The 17,366-nt window shown below is 40.4% G+C and overlaps 1 pseudogene; it reads left to right on the forward strand.

Annotated features, from left to right (window-relative positions):
- The first annotated feature begins 10,677 nt into the window (after positions 1 to 10,677).
- Positions 10,678 to 11,094, forward strand: LOC132360163 (large ribosomal subunit protein uL14-like; annotated as a pseudogene).
- The last annotated feature ends 6,272 nt before the right edge of the window (positions 11,095 to 17,366 follow it).

The raw sequence follows: 17,366 nt of genomic DNA on the forward strand, positions 1-17,366 counted from the left end.
TCTCCAGCTAATAAATGTAAGACTGGGTGTTATCCCTTAAGGAGCTTACAATCTACTTCAGGAGACAAGACATAAACATATAAAAATTTCCATATTTAAATGTATTCAAAATTTGCTAATGAGGAATCAGCATTTCTCGGTCAACTCACAAGGTTTAAAGTAAGCTATGGAAACATTACTTGTCATTTACATTTTTTTTTGTCATTTACATTTGAATACTTCAAAAAACTTCAAATCATACTGTGATCTTGCTGTGCAGTGAAAAACACACCATCTGGAAGATGCCATCAGTTGGTTTGAAATGAAGAAATCTGATAGCATTTAGACTTTGACTTTCTGAAAAACACCTGTGTCATTAAAATGACCTTGAAAGTTGTGACCAAAATACTCAAAGCCATGAGAAATCTCCACAATCGAATTGGGTATTATTTTATATCTGAAAAAGTTGTATGGTCATAAGAGATTAAAAGTATATGGAAAGAATGCACACTTCTGGTAAGTTCAAAGATCTTTAGAATTAGGGAGAAAAGAAATTTACATACAATAAAGAGCCAAAAATATGTCAAATATAATCTAGTGATTTTCCTGGGTGGAGGTGTTCAGACTCGGATTACAGAAGAATTAGGTAAGACAAAACTCGAACTCAGGGCACAGGTCTATCTGGGATCACCCATTTGGCAGTGGGGGTTTAAATAAAATGACTATGAAGAAGCAGCAGCATATTCTATCAGGATTGCTGACAAGAATCCAGCCTTGGTCCTACTTGGAAACTCTGGTCATTAAGCGACCTCAATCCTTAACATGGCTTGAGATAATTCAAATCTTTCAGAATGAAATGTAGAAGTGTTAAGTGTAGAAGTGTCCACTCAATATGTTTGAGTGGAAAGAAATCTGCATATTTGGTATATAATACTACTTGTAATATTTAAGAGAATCTGTCCTGTTAGAGTAACTTATCAGCCTTGTAATTCCAGTATTAAGATGTATGAGCCAGTAATTGATTTAGACTTGTGATTTTAAGTTGAAATCTAACTAAGTTTATAAATAGCACTGGATTGTCTAAGAGAGCTTAAGAATCACCATATACAAATTTCAATTATTGGAATTATAAGAACAAGTTGAGTACTTGAGAAGTTTGGTCTATCAAACAAAGGACTTTAAAAGGAAATCAAGTACATTAATTAGTAAATGTAATTGAAATTATTTTAAGATATTTAAATTTATTAATTAAATTAAAGTGTATTCGAAGGCCAGTTTAAAAAGTAATTGTTAAATTTGCTAGGCTAATGAATAGAATAATAAAAATTTTAAGTCAAACCTAAAAGCTTATGGAAGAGCTAGGTTTTTTAATTTGTAATTTAGTATATCAAATATTATTGTTTTAAAACTAAAGTTATCTTCTGAAGAGTATCTTCTGCACATAAAAAAAAGACTCACAATTTATAAAATAAAAATGCTTCTTCTTTCACTGTATCATTCCAAGTGAAAATATCTTATATTAATCATCTTTGTAATTGTAGTATAAACTATGTTTCACTTTTCTGATGCAACTGTAAAATAACTACCACTAGCATGGTCTCACTGGGGTCATCAGGGAAGTGTAGTGTTTGTCTTGCCAAATCTTAGACAATGTGGCTGACTTCTGGATGGGTGCTTATCATGGAGTGGATAATGTGAAGTCTGAAGCCCAGGTCACAGGAATAAGTTCTCATAGTGATACACCCCAACCTCTCTCCTTCCTACATTATTCACAATGCCCTCCCAGTTCACCCCTCACCCATTTCCATTACAATCCACATCTCACTTTTAGCAATAGAGACACTGCTCTCATGGAGCTCCCTCATATACTGAAGAATCTATTTGGGTAATAGCTATTGCTGTGGACTGAATTATGTCTCCCCCCACCCCAGATTCTATGTTGAAGCCCTAACCCGCAGTGTGAGGGTATTTGGAAATAGGGCCTTTGGGTGGTAATTAGGGTTAGATGAGGTCATGAGGGTGGGCCCCTCATGATGGGATTAGTGTCCTTATAAGAAGAGACACCAGAAACAAACTCTCTCTCTCTCCCCCTTTCCCTCCCTGCCTCCCTCCTTCCCTCTTCCTCTCTCTATTTCCTTCCCTCCCTCCCTCCCATGTGAGGACACAGTGAGCTGGTAGCTATCTAAAAGCCAGAAAAGAGCCCTCACTGTGGAACTCAATTGTCTGCCACCTTGATCTTGGACTTCCCAGCCTCCAGAACCATGAGAGATAAATTCCTGTTGTTTAAGCCACCCAGTCTATGGCATATTGTTATAGCAGCCTGAGCAGACTAAGACAGTTATACCTAAGGAATAGTGCTTCTGATTAATAAAGATAGAAAAGATATCAATTGCATCCAAGATTATCTTTCTAATTAGCAATTTCAATGATGACTAAAGGACTCAAAGATAATCAAGACACTACATACTTTCTTCTACAACATCTCATTTAATGGCTCATTTCTAAACCTACTCCAGGGTTGAAAATCATCTAAGAGACAGTTGAATAATAAAGAGATTTTTTCCAGATTATATAAAAGAGCAGTCCCACAGTTGCTGATGGAACTGTGTGGTAAATAACAATAATGGCCCCAATTTTTCATTCCTCCCTCTATCCATACCCTGTGTCATGTCCCTTCGCCCTCCTCTGTGGGCAGGATAGCCTGATGGTAGCACCCTGTACCTGACACTGAGCTCACTGTGTGTCTTTCTTTGTTCAGTGCAATGTGAAATGATAGGCTGCAAGCAGAGGCTTGATATGGGCTCGTGCATTGGGTTTGCTCACCCTCGAACTTCTGCCATCAGCAGGGGACAAGACGAGGCTAGACTAATACAGGACAAGAGCTAAGTCACCCCAGTGGACAAGCCCAACCAAGGTCAGCAGGACTACTGAGATGACCTCCAGATGGCCACAGATACAGGACCTAGAACACAAACTGACACAGACAGCAAACATGGAAAACACATGCTCTACCCAGTCATTCCCACTGGTAGAGGTGATAGATGATGTTTCTTTGCACACCCTGATTTTAAAACTTTCAGGGAATCAGAGCTGGTATAAGTTTAAAGTACTGTGAAAATAATTGGACTCTGACCTACCGAAGTGGCTTCAAGGTCTTTTATCAAACCAAACGATGAAGGCCTTCAAATCCTACACAGAGTTATTTTCAGAGTTACTGGAAGGTATCCTTCACATGAGGATATTCCTGTTTAGTTCTGCCTAAAATAATTTTCAACATAAGGTAATTATTCTGTCAGGAACACAGCCATGTTATCACCCTGCACCTTGGCAAACAAGTGTGTCCTGAGATCATCATTAAAGAATCTGTGAGGTGACAGAAGTGATGTGTCTTTCAGGGGCTGGAGGAGGGACTCATCCCAACAATATGTTACATCCAGAAATTGTTCTTTTTTTATCTAAATTGGACCAAAGCAAACCCAGAAGAACAATGTCTGATGAACACTCTTCCCCTGCTCCCTGGATAAGAGAGAAGAAAACCTAATAGATCTCTCACATCTCTAATTCCTGTGATTTAGATCTCAGTAATGAAATGAGAAAGAAGCTCCCTGAATCATTTTTAATCTGAGCCTTTTCTCTGAGGAAAGGTCCCTGAGGAGTTAATGTCATGTCACTAAGTAATTAGATCTCCATTGCTTAGCAAGGATTCTACACCAAAGGCAGGGTAATTCTATTAGAAAATGAAACCACAACATTGTACAGTTCTGAAGCTACTAAATTTGTATTTAATTATCCAGGTAATGTAATTATGCAATCAGTTCTAATCTGATATCAAGAGGAAAAGTTCTTGATGTGGTTTTTTTTGCATGGTTTTATGAAAGGGCCATGCAATTAATATGACATGCTTAATTACTGAAATGTAAAGATATCTTTGCAAGAATATATCCTCATTCAAGCATGTATGCTCTATTAGCTGCTTAGATCTTTGCCATTACTAAGGTATTTGTGGCTTCTTATCTTATAATGACCTATGGTAATAATTAGCCCCATAATAAAACAAAGACCTTAGCACTGTGTTGCAAAGCTCAGTTCTACACATTATTCCAGAGAACAACAGAGAAAAAATAAGGATTCAGAAAAGAATTTAGATTCCCTTAAATGCTCATAAGGAAAGTTTTAAAAATCTATCCAAATCATGAAAATCTACCTGAAGCACACATTTTCAAATATGGAAAAAAAAAGAAAAATCAAATACATATCATAGATAATGAAGTGGATTAACATGTGCCAAAGTAAGATTCTTCCTTTATAGCTATTAATCACTTATAAATACAGACTGCAAAAAGTTCCTTAAACAGTAGACTTGATTCCTAGAGCTAATATCTGCTCTGCTTTACCAAGGTAATTATTTAAATTCCATTTTTTTTTTCTGGCACACCTCTACTACGTAAACAAAGTTTCCTATATGCTTTATTTTACTTGATTGTTTCTTTAAGATTTTAGTTGTTTGCACTATGGCCCCCTGAGAAAGAGAGAGCTTAGTAGCCTAAAGAAACAGTGTGCAGACAGGAACTGAGGTGTTTAGCTTTTGGTAAGCCTTCCTTTTCCTATCTTGAACTGTGGAATTTTCCAAAGTCTTCCATTACCATTTTTGAAATTAATGAGCCTACTAAAAACATCACTTGAAGTCAGAAACTATTCTTCTGTGTTGTTTCTCCTCACTTGTTTATCCCTTTGGCCAATAGCTACACAGACAATTTTGTTTCCCATCATGGGCAGAAGCTCGATGTGTGGTTGTTATTATTTACTGTGAAACAAATGACCACAAACTTGGTGATTTAAAACAGCAGAAATTTATTTCTCATAGTTTCCGTAGGGCAAGATCCACTGGGATGAAATCAAAGTGTCAGCTGAGGCCACAGTTCTCACCTGGGGCCCAAGGTCATTTTGTGGACAGAATCCATTTCCTGTGGTTGTAGGACTGAGGTCTTTGCTTTTCTGTTTTCCTACTAGCAGTTGGCTGGGGACCTCTCTCAGCCCCCAGGTGCTGCCCGCAGTTCTTTGCCATGTGGCCCCTGTAGGCAGTTCACAACCTGGATGTTTTTCTTTCCTCCAGGCCAGCTGGAGTGTGTTTCTCTGCCTCCTCCTTCTGGGACCAGCCAGAGAAAAGTCTCTGTTTCTAAAGGGCTCATGTGATTAGGTAATCTCCCTATCTTAAGGTCAACTGATGTGGAACCTTAATTACGAAATCCCTTCAAAATAATACCTACTTTAGTGTTGGATTGAATAACTGGGAGAAGGAGTGTGTCCCCCATGGCTTGGGACCATCAGTTCTGCCCAGCATGGGGGACCTGTCAGGACCTCCATCTCTTCTTTAAAATTGCTCTGGCATCTGCAACTTTCTCATGAGGAAGGCATTTCTTTGGGCTTAAGTATTTCTAAGAATGTCTGTAAAATAAAACCAACTACTTCATCTACTTCTGTAATACCATTGTTGAGCATTTGCTATTTGCCAAGCACTGTATATTATCTTATTTAATCTTCTTAGCAACCCTATAAGAAAAGTGTTATTGTGCCCACTTTATATATCCTCAGGGGAAACTGAGGATCCGAGAGATAAAGAAACTTGCAACAGAATCGTGCAATTGTGCAATTGTTTACTGACAGGCTGATATTCAAATTCAGGGCTGTCTAATCACACCACCCAGCAATTCCACTCCTGGGTATATATCAGAAAAAAACAAAAACACTAATTCAAAAGAATACATGCCCAATGTTCATAGCAGCATTATTTACAATTGCCAAGATATGGAAGCAACCTAAGTGTCCATCAGCAGATGAATGAAGAAGATGGATAAAGAAGATGTGGTATATATATATACAATGGAATACTACTCAGCCATAAAAAAGAATAAAATTTTGCCATTTGCAACAACATGGATGAATTTGGAGGGTTTTATGCTAAGTGAAGTGTCAGACAAAGAAAGACAAATACTATATGATATCACTTACATGTGGAATCTAAAAAATACAACAAACTAGTGAGTATAACAAAAAAGAAACAGACTCACAGATATAGAGAACAAACTAGTGGTTACGAGTGGGGAGAGAGGAGGGAGAAGGGGCAATTTAGGGATAGGGGATTAAGAGCTACATATTATTATGTATAAAATAAGCTATGAGGATATATTGTACAACACAGGGAATATAACCAATATTTTATAATAACTATAAATGGAGTATTACCATTACATACTGTTAATCACTATATTGTACACATGTAACTTATATAATATTGTACATCAACTATACTTCAATTTGAGAAAAAACAAACTCAGGGCTGTCTGACACCAAAGTGATGGTTTTTCTCACCATACTACTCTACCTCTCTGTATGAGTCAGCGTTCTGATGGAAAACAAACAGCATACTCAAAGAGGTCTAATCAAAAAGAGCTTAATTAACTTAGGATTCTTTATAGAAGTGTGGGTAATGTTTAAAGGAGCCAACAGAGGAGAGAGCACCTGGGGATTAGGGGTGATGGGAAGCCGTGACCACCTATAGGCCTACAGGGACAAGGAGAGGGAATGGAGATGACAGAATCTAGAGAAAGCTCTGGCTGGGAAGAAACCCAGGCGTTGACACAATCTGGCCCTTTAAGGAGAGGGGTTGCAATAACCAACTTACCTCTCTCTTCCACCTCCAATCCCCTGGTATTAATTTCCATTAGCCAAACCCAGTTGGAAGCCAGAGGGCAAGAGAGCCCAGGTGATGCAATCCCCTGGATCAGCATCCCCAAGCACTGAGCAGAGCATCATGGGGCGGGGGGGAGAGTGGGGCTAGAGAGGGGAATGGAGAATAACCAGAACCATCCCTAACATGCAAGTACCTCTGCACGTGCAACACATGGCAAGCTTCTTGAGGCCAAAGTCTTTGTCTTCTATTTTTTTGTCTGAGTGTACTTTTCAGAGACAACTACTTGATGAACACTTGATTTATCGATGGTTAGCATCTTGACAAGAGTATTAGTTTGTTAGGGCTGCCATAACAAAATACCACAGACTGGATGCCTTAAACAACAGAAATGTATTTTCTCCTAGTTCTGGAGGCTGGAAGTCCAAGATCAAGGTGTTGCAGGTTTGGTTTCTTCTGAGGCCTCTCTCCTTGGCTTGCCTTCTCACTGTGTACTCACAAGGCCTTCTGTGTGCATGCCCCTCTGATGGTTCTTTGTGTGTCCAAACTTCAAAGTACAAAAGTGTTAAGGAGGAAAGGTCAACTAGATCAGATATTCCTCATAGTCAAATAACTTAAGGATCAGGAGTGTCCACTGGATTTGGAGGTCATGATGACTTGGACAAAGGCAGTTCCGAAGGAGCAGCAGGGATGAGAGTCTGACTGAAGTGAGCTCAAGGAAAATGAGGGGAGCTGGAGATACTGAGTCGAGACAACTCTTTAGTGCAAATTTATGTTTTCTAAATGTCCTGTTTTCACTCAAGGTTGGGGCAAGCTCTATACATGAAATGATGTGTGAAGGCAAGAGGGCAGGTCAGTCTGTCACTTCTAAAGGGCAGAAACCACCCAGGCCCAGGCAGTCTGACTTTGTGTCCTGTGTCCCGTTTCTCCCTTTCTGGTGCCTTTCCTAAGCCTGCTTCCCCTTCAGGATCTGGAGGTCCACCCTTTCACATCCTACTTGATAGCAGTTACTGGCAAAAGTGCAAATCAGTTCGTTACCTCTCTTGGGGGTATTTGCCAGCAGGGAGAGGAAGCTTTGCCAGGTCGTGAACCTTCCCCATGACTCCTCAAATCCAGTGATAAATGCAGCTGGACACCCAGCCTGTAGATAAGGGTGGGCCTGCTGTAACTATTCTTAAGTGTTTCTTAAAAAGGAAAACCAAAATGATCCAAATAGAGAGAAACAGCCTAAAAAGTGTCTTGCCTGAGCAACAGGGAGAAGGAAGCAGGCCTCATCTCTCCCCCTCTGAGAGGCCATAATGCTCTAAGGTCTCAAAGAATGCCCCAATTTATACAATTCACTGCTGCAGCATTAAGCCTGAATGGCATTTGGTGGCAGATAAAGTCTTTGTATGTCATACAGCGGAGGGCTGTGCAGCCAGATCTTGTTTAGAATAACATTTAAAACCTGGAATTCAAATGATATGTCCAGATAATTTCTGTGGTAAACCCCAAACCAGTTATGCCTCGGGTTAAGCCTCTGCATTTCTTTTTTTTTTTTTTTTTTTAATTATTAGCACCTTTAATTATTATTTATTTTATTTTATTTTTTATTGGCTGTGTTGGGTCTTCGTTTCTGTGCGAGGGCTTCCTCTAGTTGCGGCAAGCGGGGGCCACTCTTCATTGTGGTGCGCGGGCCTCTCACTATCGTGGCCTCTCTTGTTGCGAAGCACAGGCTCCAGACGCGCAGGCTCAGCAATTGTGGCTCACGGGCCTAGTTGCTCCGCGGCACGTGGGATCTTCCCAGACCAGGGCTCGAACCCGTGTCCCCTGCATTGGCAGGCAGATTCTTAACCACTGCACCACCAGGGAAGCCCAAGCCTCTGCATTTCTAAACAACATGCCTTTATTCTCTCCAGGCCAATACTCAGACCTTCCTGCCAGCAATATCAAATAGCAAGAGGCTGAATGTACCCTCTGTGTGAGCATTAAAGGATAAGCAGCCAAGGAAGACAGCACCTCTCTGCCGAGGAAATGTCCATCTTTGAGACGTCTCCTTAACACACACGTCCAGTTGGCTCATTCGGTTCCTCGGTTCCTTGAGTTATTTGCTAATCTCTAAAATTTGAAGAACAAACCAAAAAACTAAACAAACCCCCAAACATCCCATCACTTCATACAAATAGAGCTCTTAGTTTTCTGAATTTCTTTTCTTTATCCCTCTCACTTGAACAGATCTCTCTTGGTCAATGAATGGCATCTTCTTGCTGTATCTTGTTTCACAGGATCAGAGTTTGGATGCACTAGGAAAACTGACAGAACCTCCTGGTGACCCTCTGGGGCAAGAAAATTAATCCAATCCTGGCAACAGAGCGAGAAAAGGGACAGCATTGGTTTATGTCATTTAATCCTCATTTTATCATGGAGGAAACCAAGGCCTACAAGGTAGTACAGTGTCATGATCAAGCTTGTAAGATGTGCCCATGATGTTGACGGGGCCTGTGCTAATGTATGTCCCTTATGAATGAACCCTCTTGTCTCAGGAAATCGCTCTGCCCTTCCCTCCTGCCTCCCATAAAGGAACCTATCCTGTTAGACATGTGCTCATGGTCACATCAGGCACCAGGAGAAGCCTTGAAGCATCTACACTGGTTTCCTCTGGATCACTTCCATTTAAGATCAGAGCTCATAAAATGAGTTGCTAAGGTTTTCTGCTTCACATACTGCCCCAGAGCACTATCTGATGCAGAGAGGGAAATGTATAAACTCAGACAGCAAGCACATTTCTGTCCACTGGGGCAGGGACATACCCTCTGTAGAAGTCCACTGGGCAACATTTTATTACTTTCGAAGTAATAGAAGGATATTTTTTTTCCCCCTTCGGGTAAAAAAAAGTTGCAGTAGATTCTTTTGCTAAAAGAGTCATTTAAATATTACTGGTCACGTCACATTGTAGTTGTTTGGAAATAATTATATCCATATCACAGACAGTAAATAATAGACGTACCTTCACTAACGTTTTATTCCTGTTCTGTTTTAATATGGCAAACTTAGAAGTAATTTAATCTCCCAGTAAATTGAAGTGGTAGGGGGTTCTTCACACAGAAGACTGCAAGTTATTAATTCCGGACAGTCTTCATCTTGTACAATTAGTCACTGTTTGCAGCTGGAAATGTTTTATTAATTTTCCATAGTAGTTGATTTTCCACAGTTTTCTCAGTTTAAATTAAGCAGTAAGAGCTGCTGTTTCTTCTTAAATAAATTTTCTTTCCACAAAAATACATGCCTCTGGCTATGTCAATTTTCCCATTTGATTAAAGTGCCAGCAGGCAATTAATAACTTAATGCATTTTAAAGTACTTTTGGAAAAAGTAATTTGAATAGCCAAACTGGTGTATTTGAATTGATTGTTACAGAAGATTTAGCAGGCATTTGAAAATCCTAGAACCTTGGAAAGGACGAATAGAGCCCAGCAACCAAGTCTGGTGGACTGTGGGGTGGTCTCCCTAAAAGGCACTCACACTTTGGGGTGGTAGGGGCAGGTGGTCACCACTTTGCAGGAGGCTGGAGGAAGAAAGGCAACCTCAAAATGGGGGTGTACAGAAGACTCTAGGCTATGATGGTGTGGTCTCAGTGGGAAAACCATTTCAAAAGCAATGAGACAACATGGATGAACCTTGAAGACATTATGCTAAGTGACATAAGCCAGACAAAGAAGGACAGATATTGTAGATTTCACCTATATGAGGTGCCTAGAATAGTCAACTGCGTAGAGACAGAAGGTAAAATTGTGTTTGCCAGTGGCTGAGGGGAGAGGGGAATGGGGAAACCTTAGTGTTTAATGGGTACAGAGTTCGTTAGTAGTGATAAAAAATAATGTTCTGAAGATAGTGGTGATGACTGCACAACATGAGACTGACGTAATGCCACAGAATTATACACTCAAAAAGGCTTAAAAGGGTAAATTTTATGTTATATATATTTTACCACAATAAAAAAAAAAAGCAATGTGGCCTTTTTTCATGTTCAAGATGTAGAAGCAAGGATGTGGTGGTTCCTCCCATGCAAAGTACTGCATTTCTGGGGTCTTCTGGTAGGAACCATGATCAGCTACGCTGACAGCACAGGAGTCAAAATTCTGTGTACTGTCTCCGTGAAGTGGATCGAGGGACGGTTGAACAGATTCCTGCTGCTGATGCAGGTTACATGGTGATGGCCAGAGTCGAGAAAGGCAAACTGGAGCTCAGAAGGAAGATACATGCAGCAGTGGTAATTCAACAACGGAAGTCATCCTGGAGAAAGATGGTGTGTTCCTTTATTTTGGTATCATGTGGAGGTCATAGGAAACAGTAAAGGCAAGAGGAGAGGTTCTGCCATCATAGGGCCAATTGCAAAGGTGTGTGCAGACCTGTGGCCTAATTGTGTCCAATGCTGGCAGCATTGTATGATTCTCCAGTGTTTTTGTTTAACAAAAAAAACCACCCCATTAAAAATTATTTGCTCCCAACCACCCAAAAAATAACTAATGAGGATATTCAAAGCTAATTGGTTTCCTTTTTTAAAGAAAACACACAAACAAAAAGGAAAACATGCCCTAGTGTCATCTTTAGTGAGAGTTAGGGCTTCTGTTTGACAGTGGGGTCTCTAACTGACCTCTGCTTAACTGACTCAGAGGATTAGCCAATGCCATCTGCTGCATCTGTAGGATCTACTGACCAAGGCTCAGGAAAAGCTGATGCTCGTCACCACTACATATGCTTGTGCATTCTGCTCCCACCGGTTTGTTGAATGCCTCCTAAGATTCGGTTAGGATTGTCCCCAAACATGTTTACACCAGGTTATTTTAATTATGCAATTTAATTAAATATTATGTAAGGTGAAATGTGAGCTCACAAAGAAAGAGAGTTGTTTCTATGAAAACCAGATTGAATGCCTTAGGAAAACTTGATAAAGTTGAGCTCTAAAAAAATATTGCAGATGTACTAGGTAGGTGTGGACAAAGTAAAGTTAAATTGAAGGGGAACATTACAAAAATAAAAAGGAATTCTGAACTTAGGTTGCTTTATAGGTGTCTGTAATGTTTGTACTTTACTTGAAAGACACAAGCTAGGAACCATGGGGGAGGCACCCTGGGCGTGTTTTAAACCTAGATGACTGGAAACTCCAGCCGACTCATACGCACCGGCCATGGCTCCCATCCAGCCGCACTGGATAAAATAACTTTCACCAAACTTTCAAGCTTCCAGAGCAGGGCGCCAATAATCATTTTTATGGCATAGTCAATGGATTGGTAGGAGCTGCTTAGCTGGTGAGTTGAGAAGTAACCTGAAGTTAAATCTGAACTTGGTAAGCAGGAGTGCAAAGAATCAACAATGTTTTTCAGGAGTGTGAAAGGGAAACAGAGTAAAAAAGTACCACATATTCACCACGAGTACTCTGCAAAAAGATAGATAAGCACAAATTAAAAACCAGACATTCCAACTGCTCGTTATTTTCTTTTAGCTCTTTGCCAGATCTAAGCCCAAATCTACTTTTACTCAAATAAAATGGCAGGAGTCATCCAAAACACCCTTCTTGTTTCAATCTTAGAGCCATCTATTCATGGTCATAATGAGATACCCCCTTGCCTTGTGGAGCAGTAAATTAGGTTCCACAGATGCTGTTGCACTACCCCTCCAAACCCTCTGCTGCAAAATATCTTATTTGCTCATCGTCTTTCCAAAGAAACGTCAGCAACAATTGTGTTGGACTTCTTTTGAAAAGTTCATTCTTAGAAGCCAGCCAACTTATTCCTTCAATCATCCACCTGCTTAAAGAATTTTTAAAAATGTTTTTGAAGAATAACATCTTGTGCCTGGGAGATGGCGTTGGATTATTTTCCTAACACTGAGCTGACACGTTCCTGACAGCCCTAGTGTGGATATTGAATCATGTGCATGGTCCCAGGAAAGAAAGGAATGGTGATTTATGTTGTGGGTATCAGTTTTTCACACATCTAAGAGTGTGATGTGCTTCAGCCGAGGGCTTCAATTCACTTAGTGCAAGAGGAAATGGCAGCTGGGTTGCAATGATTAAAAAACGTCATGAAATAATAAGATTAATGCTTTCACCAGCTATTGCTGAGAAGTAGAAGGTCAGTGTGATGCTTGCCATGTTTGTTATTAAGAGTCAGGATATCAGAATGGGTTCTTCTTCCAGAGACTTCCTGATGGGAAAAAGGGGAATTTAAAACTGTCAAATCATTCACCCCTTCAAAAATTTCTTTTATTTACCCTTTTTTAAAATTTCTTATGCCTTATTTCTTTAGCCAAATTTGTAGTGTTTTGTTTTTGCTATTTGTCAGTTTTTGTGCAAAAGGAGGCTATTAGATATACTTCAGTGAATCAACAAGTTTCTTAGTTCCAGGTCTCTAAGAAAATCTGTCCCAACTTTCCTCACCTAAAAAGAACATATTTGTGTAATGTAAAAGAAAACAGTACCATAAAGAGGCATAAAAAGCAGATATATCTTTTCAGATTAGCTTTGGCTACATATAAGAGCATGACCAAAAAAACCCAAACAAGAAACCAAACAGAGGCTTAAATGAGATAGAGGTGTCTTTCGCTCATAAAAGAAGTCAAGGAAAGGGTGGTGTTGATGATGAGGTACGCTATGCATATGTAGCGGCAGGGAGCATAGGAAAAGTCTCTGTACCTTCCTCTCAATTTTGTTGTAAACCTAATACAAAGTCTTTAAAAAAATTTTTTTAAAGAAGAGAAAGAAAGAGAATGAATATTGCAGGTAAATCGCATTCTTGCCCTCAAAGGAGCATCCATAATCTGGGAGGATAATTTTAGAGAAGGTAACTTTTGTACTTACCTTCAAAATTCCCTTGTTGATACTATGAGAATACATACGTATTGAGGTGGATAGATCCTTGGAGGGGTGCAGTCTGAGTTTCTTTGCTAGAATTTTGTTTATAGAGCACCAAAGCTGCTCTCACCACCGTCACCTCCCCACCAGATGTGAAATGTTTCCGCTAATTCAAGGAGGCAAGTTCAGAACATTTTGACAATTTTTGTTTTATTTTGCTTCTTAGCAGAGTCCCAGACCATCCCTGTCCTCCTACCCCATCCTCAGAAAATTTCTAGACCAAGAATCGATTATGCCTTGTCTGTTAACACTAAAAAAGAAGACCTAGTAATGCAAATTTCTATTCATTGAGAAAGTTAAGTACAGTCTTTATGGACAATATGTAGAATGTAGGAGAGTTGCCATTTCTTCCTGCCATCTGTGAGTGTATATATTTGGTTTTTTGGCGGAGATATTCCCCCACCTTCCTTAATTCTTTCCTCCTTCCCTTCCTTCCTCCCTCCTTTCTTTCCTTAATTCATCACAAAAGATTCAGAGTTGGTGTACAATTCCTGACGAATGCAAAAAAGCTCTAAATCTCTGATTCTTTGATTGCTGAGGAAGCAGAGTTCCCCTGCTTGGGGCAGCAGGAGACAGCTGTCTGCTGCAGGCTCTGGCACCAGGTCTCCCATCCAGGCATCCTCCAATGCCTCTGCCCCTAGCCCACTGCCAGCCAAGGGTGTTTCAGAGAGAGCACCTCTTTTCTGCCTTTCTGAAGGGTTATTTCCACTGAATTGTGCCCCTGCCAGTTCTCTCTGAGCTCACTTGCATTGATTCCTAAAAATCATCAACATCTCAGCTTTTTTTCCTTATTCAACTGCTTGCAAATATTAAGCATGGGGTAAACTTTTCTGAAAAGTTAAATGGAAAAGGTGAGTTCACAGGGTATTGAATGTAGAATGCCTTGTACTCTTGGTTGAGGGAAAGAGCATTCTAAGCAATAATTTTAAATCCTTTTTAGTGAATACCTTGAAGCAATGAAAAGAGCAAAAAAGCAAGCTCAGTGGAGAGCATTAGGCAATTACCATTGAAAATTATTTAAGCTTAAATAACTAAAATAATTTATTCTATAAAATCATTTGAAGTACTGGAAAGGATTCTACATGGCTAATTTGCTTTCCTATGTACCAGCTGAAGAGGTAAGCACAAATGTTGAATTCTGAAACTCTCAACTTAGTGAATTAATATAGATTTGGGAGTGGCATTAAATACCTGAAGATGATGAAGAGTGTTTGCCACAAATGGATTAGCAAATGGGATTAAATGATTTCCAGTGATATGAAAACGTAATAAAATGAAAACCCTGAGTCCCCCACAAGTGATGACCTTCTCCCCCAATTCTTCTGCCATAAAATGAACACTTACTAGTATTTAGAGAGAACCACTAGAGTGTGGTGCTTAAAACATAGACTCTGGAGCCAGATCGCATGAGTTTGAATCGCAGTTCTGCCACTTCAAGCTATATGCCCTTGGGCAAGATAACTAAGCACTCTGTGCCTTGGTCTCACCTGTTAAGTAGGGCCCATGTGTGAATTACTAGTGTAAGTGCTTAGAGGCGAGCCGAGCACACAGGAAGCACTATGTGTTAGCTATTCCTATCTGTTACACACGCATTCTTTGCTTGTTGGGTAGCTGTCTTTGGAACTGTGAGCTCTGGCGGAGCTGCATCCATCACCATGCCGGATGCAGTGGTCCTTATAGTGGGATGCTCACATCCCATGGTTCCTCACCATTCCTGGAGCTGGGGGTAGGATTTTGCGCACTTATACTGGGGGTGGGGGAGTGTCTTCTCATCTCATTTCCACTGCTCAGGATGTTCACTCCCATTGTGTGGAGGGGTCCAGTGGTTGCCTGTTCCTGCCCTCAGGACTCCACTCGATAAAGATTTCTTGAGTACCTGCCATGTGCCAGTCCCTGGTGAAGCGCTGCTAATACTGAGACTGACAAGCACCACCTATTCTGGAGGCCACAGTGAGACACAGTGTGACATAATGAGACACAGAGACAAACACACAGAGGCAAGCACAAAACACCAGGAGAGCCAACAGGATGTACCAACTGGGCTTTGGAAGGATGAGGAAAGACTTTACCCAGAGGATGACTTACTAATTGAATGTTGAAGAATTGATGAGATTCTCCAGACAGGCAAGAAAGGATGAGACAGGAGAAACCAAGCACCAAGGTGCCTAGAATGTGACTCGTTTGGGGAATAGTAAGTCATGTTCTATGGATCTTGCCCTGGTCTTGGGTCAACCCTCTGGCAAGACTGGCTCGTCCACATGGCACTTTCCTAGGTAAGAGGACAGAGTTCAAGTGTGGTGAGTTGAGCACAGGATGGACCACCCCTACTGCTCCTGGGCTGGGAGCCCCATGCTTTGGTCCTGAGCTCTGGCTTCCACCTGTTGTTGTCGTTCTCCTCAAGGTTAGGGACTACATGTGACTCTTTATATCTTCTGTGACAGTGTCTCAAACTGGATTTCTCAGACCACCTACAACAGAATCACATGGGAGCATGTTTAAAAATGCAGATTTCCACCCCCTATCCAGCTCTACTGAATCAAATATACTGGGGTGAGTGAGGGAAATCTTCATTTTTAATAAAGAAAAGGGCTAGGGTAGAAATATATTTTTTTAAAACATATTCCCCCAGGTAATTCTGATACTGTAGTAAGGAAACCACTGCCCAGTAGGGCCCAGTAGAGTACATACTCAGTATTTAATAAATGATAGACTAAATGGCTATCTAATGGTGGGATGTGGTCCATACCAGGTAGGGCAGAGGAATGGAAAAGTCCTGGAGTAGGATAATGGGCAGTAATTTCCATCAAAAGGAAGCTTGACAACCTAAGTGTCCATCGAAAAATGAATAGATAAAGAGGATGTGATACATACCTACAACCAAATATTACTCAATCATTAAAAAGAATGAAATAATGCCATTTGCAGCAACATGGATGGACCTGGAGATTATCCTACTAAGTGAAGTAAGTCAGACAGAGAAAGACAAATATCATGATATCACTTATATGCAGAATCTAAAAAAAATGATGCAAATGAACTTACAAAACAGAATTTACAAAACAGAAATAGACTCACAGACTTAGAGAATGAATTCAGGGTTACCAGGGGGGAAGTGTGGGTGGGAGGGATAGATTGGGAGTTTGGGACTGACAATGTGCACACTGCTATCTTTAAAATAGATAACCGACAAGGACCTACTGTATAGCACAGGGAACTCTGCTCAGTATTCTGTAATAACCTAAATAGGAAAATAATTTGAAAAAGAATAGATACATGTATATGTATAACTGAATCGCTTTTCTGTACACCTGAAACTAACATTGTTAATAAACTATGCTGATATAAAATAAAAATTTTTTTAAATTAACAATTACTCCTAAATTTTTCGGAGCTCAAATTTACTTGATTGTCTCATAAATATGCATTTCTGTATGTATTATATATGTTAAATAAATGCACACACACACACACACACATACACACACGCACACACAAGGAAGTTTGAGGTCCTGGGGTGCGGAAGGAGCGGATGCGGTGTGGGCCATTCTGAGTCTTCTTTCCAAGGCAGCATCTAGGTGGAATCCTTGACTCAGAGCCCTCTTCTGCCCGTGCCCCCATCTCCTTTCCCAGACCTTGCTCTCCACAAGGCACCTTTCCCCTAATTGCTTCTCCAGGGCAGGGTTAGACAAATAGCTATCTTTGTAGCTTCAGTGAGCACAGAGCCCGCATCGCTACAAGCAACAAGGTTTGCTGTGGTTAGCGACACCCTGGTTTCTCAGGCTCCTCCCCACTCCTCTTTTCAAAAAGG

The sequence above is a fragment of the Balaenoptera ricei genome, chromosome 2 (assembly GCF_028023285.1).
Source record: "Balaenoptera ricei isolate mBalRic1 chromosome 2, mBalRic1.hap2, whole genome shotgun sequence".
NCBI classification, from domain to species: Eukaryota; Metazoa; Chordata; class Mammalia; order Artiodactyla; family Balaenopteridae; genus Balaenoptera; species Balaenoptera ricei.